This window comes from Mus caroli, chromosome 1 (assembly GCF_900094665.2).
Source record: "Mus caroli chromosome 1, CAROLI_EIJ_v1.1, whole genome shotgun sequence".
NCBI lineage: Eukaryota > Metazoa > Chordata > Mammalia > Rodentia > Muridae > Mus > Mus caroli.
Genome location: NC_034570.1, coordinates 96,547,650 through 96,555,157, shown reverse-complemented (window position 1 = coordinate 96,555,157; position 7,508 = coordinate 96,547,650). Strand labels below are relative to the sequence as shown.

Here is a 7,508-nt window from a genome sequence, read left to right as displayed (position 1 = left end):
GAGGCAGAGGGCTCCTGTGCAGGGCAGAATACAGTCTTCCAGCTGGGAGGGTGCCGGATGTCTGCAGCCCCAAAAAGGTGCTGCCTCAGCGGCTCTGTGGCTCCCGCCTGTCCCAGAAGCTGTCTGCCTCTGTGGTCCTCACTCTCACCTCTACAGACTAAGTTCGGTGGAGTCCCGGATCCAAGATGGCGCTCCCTGCAGGGTGGATCACTGTCCTCCGGCTGGGAGGGTGCTGGATGTCTGGTTCCAGATTTCTTTCCTAGGGTTTCTATCTCCAGTGTTGCCTCACTTTGGGTTCTTTATTATGTCTACTTCCCTTTTTAGGACTTGGACGGTTTTATTCAATTCCATCACCTGTTTGGGAGTGTTTTCCTACAATTCTCTAAGGGATTTTTGTGTCTCCTCTTTAACGTGTTCTACCTGTTTAGCTGTGTTCTCCTGCATTTCTTTAAGTGAGTTATTAAAGTCATTCTTGATGTCCTCTACCATCATCATGATGTATGCTTTTAAATCTGGGTCTAGCTTTTTGGGTGTGTTGGGGTTCCCAGGACTAGGTGGGGTGGGAGTGCTGTGTTCTGATGATGGTGAGTGGTCTTGATATCTGTTAGTAGGATTCTTATGTTTGCCTTTCGCTATCTGGTAATCTTTGGAGCAAGTTGTTATAGTTGTCTCTGGTTAGAGCTTGTTCCTCAGGTGATTATGTTAGCCTCTATCAGCAGACCTAGGAGACTACCTCTATCCTTAGTTTCAGTGGTCAGAGTACTCTCTGCAGGCAAGCTCTCCTCTTGCAGGGAAGGTGCCCAGATATCTGATGTTCGAGTCTGCCTCCTGGCAGAAGTTGTTTTCCACTCACCAGAGGTTTTATAATCCCATGGAGGGTCCTGTGAGGATCATGGGGTTGTCCAGAAACTCTGTGCGCAAGGAACCCTGGTGCTGGTGTGTCCTGGAAAGGACTTGTGACCTTGATCAGGCCGGGTTTTCTGCTTCCCTAATTAATGGAGTATCAGGTCCCTCGAGATTGGATTGGAGCACATGCTGTGTTCCACTCACCAGATATCTTAAGATCCCGTGGGGGATCCTGTGGGGGTCCTTGAGGGGGTCTGGAGACTCCGTGGGCAAGGAACCCCATTGCTGGAGTGGACCCAAATATGCTGTTTAAAGAGTTCAAATGGCAGGCTAGCAGCCTGGCTGAGAAATGTGGCCTTAAAATTCAGAATAAAATGTCAAACAGGTGATAATGAGTTAAATCTGTCCTCAACTCTTAAGATGTAATGGTATGCTACCAACTGTTTCCTACAACTGTTGTGGGTATGTTAGACAAGGGGATAGATCCAAGAACCTACAATTCCAGCCACAGATCAGAACCCTGAGGAGAGACTATAACGATATACTGGTCAAGGAAACAGGAGAAAGAGAACAATAGATGGTACCAGTTGGCTTAGCTTTGTCATTGGAAATGAGCTTGAGAGACAGTTTTGGCAGGGAACCATGTACAGTGAAATATTTCCTCCCCGTGAACTTTTCATCTTTGGGGAAACTAAACCTGTGTACATGGTCTTGAATCCTGTACATTTTTAGAGTGCATTACATTCTGTCAACATGAATTTCTAAGAAGAATATTGCTTTTTCATGGAGTGTCTACTCCTGAGGAGACACAATGGATAGGAAATAGAAGATAGATAAAAACCTTACTTCTCAAAGTTCAGAACTATGGCTCCTTTGTTTCTTCCAGGAACAAGAGCATATTCTTGTCTCCTTGCTTTATGTAATTAAATTCTCAAATGCTCTCCCTGATACTGTGCCCTTCACAAATTCCCCTCCTTTTTATAACACAAAAACCAAAATCTCTGGTAGAGTTGAGAACAGTAGGAATTCCAACCCTCCCAACAAAACTGAGACTGGAGACCTTTGATGCCTTAAGGTATCAGATATTGAATTTACAGAAACTTGAAGCATACAGGTATGTCAACAAAGTCCCACAGACTGCATCAAGACTTTCAGACATTAATGCTGGGCTAAAATGAAACTGAAATGACTTTTTTAGTGACATACATTGTTCTCCAGGCATATATCAATCTCAAAATTTACTCTGTCATGATTTTAAAATATATTCTAGTTGTGCCTAAAATAAAAGAAGAATATTCAGTATGGCAGTATTGATGGTTACACTCAAATATGTGTCAACCATATTATCTTTGCCAGGCACTGTGCTAGATAAAATTTATTTTCTGCAATAACTTTATATGGCAGTTTAATCTTCCTTAACGTTCACAACAAAATACAAACTTGTAAAGTTTACTTGAAATCACTTTGGTGGTTCAAACTTCAAAGCACACACTTATTGAGATCACCTGGAAATAAAAATTGAGAAGCTCTGAGCCCTAGTTTCCCAGCTCAAACTGAGTTTACTACAGGATACTTAGCAATATGTGTGTGTGCGTGTGTGTGTGTGTGTGTGTGTGTTTGTGTGAATGTGTATGTGTCTGTCCAAAGATCATTATGGAGAACTGAGAAGTCCTGGAACTGGAAAGATTGTTATAAAGTTAAAGGTAAATGTAACCATGTGGCTCAGAGTCTGTTCCCTAGAATCCATTGATCACAGTCAGGTATGACACCACGGATCTGTAATCCTAGAACTGTGGAGGTGAAAACAGTAGTATCCCTTGGGGTTGATGGCCAGCCAGTCTAGCCAAATTTATACAGGTCAAGCTTTAGTTATAAGAAAAATATGTCTCAAAAATGAGGTGGAGATAAAATTTAAATGGTATTAACTTAAATATCTGGCATACACACACACACACACACACACACACACACAGATGAACACACACACTTAGGGTTTCTATTGCTGTGAAGAGACACCATGATCATGGCAACTTTTATAAAACAAAATATTTAATTGGGTTTGCTTACAGTTCAGATGTCCATTATTCTTATGGCATAGACCATGGCAACACACAGGCAAACATGGTGTTGGAAAGGTAGCTGAGAGTTCTAGATTCTGATCAGCAAGCAATAGGATATGAGGATCAGTGGGCCTGGCTTGAGTATTTGAAACACCAAAGTCCATCCCCATTGACATGCTTCTTCCAACAAGGCCATACCGCCTAATGCCACTCCTTAAGCATTCAAATATGAGTCTATGGGAGCCATTCTTGCATAAATTAGCACACACACACACACACACACACACACAAACACACACATATGTTAGTTAACAAACTTGAGACCTGGAAGATCAAGAAATCTATGTACTGGACAATGCTATGAGGCTAGAAATCTAGAACAAGCTCACAGAAGTGTCCAGGAGAATGTTTTAGAAAATTTCTGCCTCCCAAAAAAGTCAGTATTCAACCTGATTTGAAAGGCATAAAGAGACATAAATCCTCACTGAAGGTCATCAGATTGGTGGAAAATAATCAGACATTCCTTGGGCTTGAACTGTCATTTAAATGGATGTCAGTCTATTTGAACAACTGAATGTTTCAAATGCTAATGCCACTGAGAACTCCTTCAGAGATCCACTCAAACTAATATTTGACCAAATATCTGACCATCCTATGGACCAGTTAAACTGACATATAATATTAACCAGCACAAATTCATGCAAATCTTCACAAGATCAAGCCTGTTTATATTCTAGCAGAGAGGAATGGGGGCTCACAAGCCCTCAGGTTTCACTGAATACTTATTGACAGTTTATAGCTCCTATGAGAAAGGTAGTCAGTTTTCTCCAGGTTAAGGTGCCTGTCAGGGTGATCATGCCCATGTGAACATGAGTAGCACCAACACGGATCACTATGTTCTAAAATCACCAAACATGATCTTGTTAGAGAAATTGTTTCTTTGGGTACTCCTGTAGGACTAGCAGGAACAGAGATAGGGAAAATATGGTAATAATATATTGCCTGACACAATAAAATTCTCAGACAAAAAAAAAAAAAAAAAAAAAAAAAAAAAAAAAAAAAAAAAAAAACCTAAACTACAAAGAACATAGCTATCAACCAAAACCCACCAAAATCCAATAAAAGTCATTATTTTGCATCTTTTAAATTCTCTGGAACTGTCCTCTCATGCATTTGATTCTTGCATTTCTTTGCCCATTGACAGTGCTAGTAGAGCATTAGCAATCACTAATTCTTGTGTCTCACCTCTAAATGTTTTGATTCTATTCACTAGGCAGTGCTGAGACATATGGCTAGAGACTAGAATTCTGTTTTTGAATGTAGGGGTGGTTACCTGCAATAATCACTCCAATATCTCTGATAGCATTACATTGATCAAACATAGATTCAAAGTGGCCAGAAATTTCTTTGTACCCCAACCTTTTTGTTCTACACAGAATAATCACGTTATATTTGTCAGCTATTTATTTCATCACCACTTGTAAATGGGGAGTTTCACACTAGAGGAGTTGGCCTATTTCCCTTTCAGGATATAAAAGAACACTCATCATTGCTTTATATGCTACTTCCGCATGGGTCAACATATTCACACTTGTGTTTTAGTGAGTATCTGTTTCACACAACTACAGGAGCATGAATCATAACTTCTCAACTGTATTTTCCAGCTTTTGCACCCTAATACATATTAATAATGGAGCAATTGCATACTGCATCCTCTGCCCATTCCACAGTTAAAGCATTTAGGTCAGGATAAGATGTGCTTGATAATAGGTAGAGGGAGTGAATCAAAGTCATTTTGGCAGTTAATTTCTTATTGCAATGATGAAAGACCTGAAAAAAGAAACTTGATAAGGAAAGAAGAATGGAAAAGATAAGGAAAGGAAGGAAAGAAGAAGGAAGGAAGGAAGGAAGGAAGGAAGGAAGGAAGGAAGGAAGGAAGGAAGGAAGGAAGGGAAAGAAAAGAAAGAAAGAAAGAAAGAAAGAAAGAAAGAAAGAAAGAAAGGATGGAAGAAGGAAGGAAAAAAGAAAAAAGGAAGGAAGGAAGGAAGAAAAAAGGAAGGAAGGAAAAAAGGAAGGGAAAAAGAAAGAAAGGGGAGAAGAAAGGAAGGAATAGAGGGAGGGAAGGATGTAGGGATGGGAGAAGGGTAAAGCCCATCCTATTAGAGAAGGCATTATAAGTGGAGCATGAAACAGCTGGTAATATTGCACTGCAGTCAGTAAGCAGAGAGAGAATAATAAGGGTACTCAGCTCACTTTATCCCATTTTTTTCTAATATTCAGAGTTCTAGGCCATGTGTAATTCATTTTTCTTTGTTTTAATTAACCCAATCTAGAAACTCCCTTAAAGACATTCTCAGAAGTGTGTTTCCATTGTGATTCTAAATCCTATCAAATTGATATTAATGACTGGCAATCGGAATCCAACTACCCTGATTGCTCCAGTAATACATACCCTCCTCATATTGTACATGGTGCATGCTCTGTCATTCATCATTAAGAACTCCAACAACAGCTTTTCCAAGTCTTCATTATTGAGTGCTCTGCATAAGCACTGAATTAGAGATGAGTGTCTGATGAGTATAAGAAGAGGGGAGACAGGGAATATAGATTACTTGATAAAAATTGTAACATTGAGAGTGATGATAAGATGTCTGCAACTTGGCTGAAATTACTCTGATGGAGATGACACATAAGCTTCAAATCTGTTCTCCAAGGAACTATCAAGGCCTACATTTTTCTTCATAATTAGGCTATCTATGATTGTATAGGATTTGCTTAATTTATTTTTGTCTTCTATTATTATGGTAGTTTGTTTTAGGAAAGACAGTTTCTTCTCAGTCTACATAGTCTTATTTTGCATACATTTTTTACATAAGTGTGACTATTTCATTGTTTATATACCTGTGAGTGCATGTTCATATGTGTGTGCAGAGGTCAGACTTCTGTGTTGTTCCTCACTACCCACCTTATTTTTCTTATGGTCCTGGAATTCACCAGGAGCAGGCTTGGCTGGCTGGCTATTGATCCCCAGCAATCTCTTTGTCCCTGCTTCTGCAGACCTGAGATTACAACTACATATGACCACACTTCATTTTTTTTTACAAGGATTCTATGTTCTTAATCCATGTCTTCATGCTTGCATGGGCATTTTGCTAGCCCTATGACAATATGCCTAGATTGGTGTCCATCATGGAACAGATGTTTAACACCAGCTCTGAGAATCAGTAAGTTAATGAATTGCCTAGTAAGTAAATAGAAGAGGGCATCATATTTTATTCCTGTATGTACCTTGAGTGAGGGTAGTGTAAGGAAAATGTCACTGATCCAAACCATGATGATTTTGATGCTCACATGAAAAATTAGTAATAAGAGAGTTGTGTTTGGATATATTTCCACTCACAAAGTGCTTTCTTCCAACTAAAGCAACTGCAAAAATTTGGTGGTTATGAACTTGAGGCTGGATTATAAGTACTCTCTTAACTTAAGAGAAGGTCACCCCCTCAGGGTAGGAAAGATTTACAGGAAAAAGATATCTTATGACATGTGGTCTAGTAGAATAAGAATGCCTCCCCTGCTACTGTTTATTGAACTCTTTCCTCTTCATTAGACTCAGACTCTTATTTCTTCAATTAAATACCGAACAAATTTGAATAAGATATTCCGTCCTTATAGTCATAATATTATACCTGTCAGAATTACCAAGGGAAGTAGAAAACACCAAAAGGTTTAACATTTTTATTTTAAATTCATGTGAAGAAATACAGTAGTCACAAGCATGCAATTCAAAAAACTTTAATAAGGAAATCATGTAGCTGTCATCAAGGTATAGAATATTCTGATCACGTTGAAGTCTTCTACATCTCGCAGACCAATTTCCTTCTCTGCATGATTATAGAATGTGACAGCTTTACATTTCTTAAAATTAAGATTACACAGTGGCCTGTGCCTGGTTTCTGGCATAATATCTTTGAAGTTTGTGCATACACCTGAAAATTCTGTCTTGTAGGTCTCAGACTTTTTCATCTAATTCACTCTGCTCATTTTGAATTGACAGTTCAGTGTTATGCTGATTCACATTATCCCAGTGACTTATAATGCTAGCCACGGTCACTCCTACTTTTCTTGGTTATAGTATTTTGTGAAGTGTTCACAACTGTTTTCATGTTAAAGTTAAGTTGTTTGTCTTTTTTCTTTAATTTTTCAAAATGTTTATTTATGATGATGTTTGTGCCTGTGTGGAGGCCTGTAGAATCAAGAAGACATCAGATCACCAAGAAGCAGAATAGTCTTACAAAATAGCCTGATGCAGGTGGAGAGGCCTATATTCTTATTCTCTAAACAAATCAGCAATTAGCTTAAAATGCTTATCAGTTTCTCCAGCCCTACCTCCCCATTCTTGATTAGTCGAAACTCTATGTTCTTGATGTAAATTCTTTCTCAGATATATGTATTAAAAATATAGTCTTCAAGACTGAGGTTTGCTTTTCTTTTAAATTACTATTTTCTACTTTTCATATATGTGTGTGTGAAAGAAGGAAAGCTGAACTCTCCATGAACTCTTCAGTTCAGGGTCCTCTTACCCCTCCCATCCGGAGACTGTTC

General features: G+C 39.0%; 1 pseudogene across 1 annotated transcript in view; it reads left to right on the top strand.

Annotated features, from left to right (window-relative positions):
* LOC110295791 overlaps positions 1 to 6,134 on the top strand; it is a 6,698-nt pseudogene extending 564 nt beyond the window's left edge. Inside the window, exon 2 of the transcript XR_002378109.1 lies at positions 6,063 to 6,134. The product of XR_002378109.1 is annotated as a 60S acidic ribosomal protein P0 pseudogene (transcript). The remainder of the gene's footprint in view (positions 1 to 6,062) is intronic.
* The last annotated feature ends 1,374 nt before the right edge of the window (positions 6,135 to 7,508 follow it).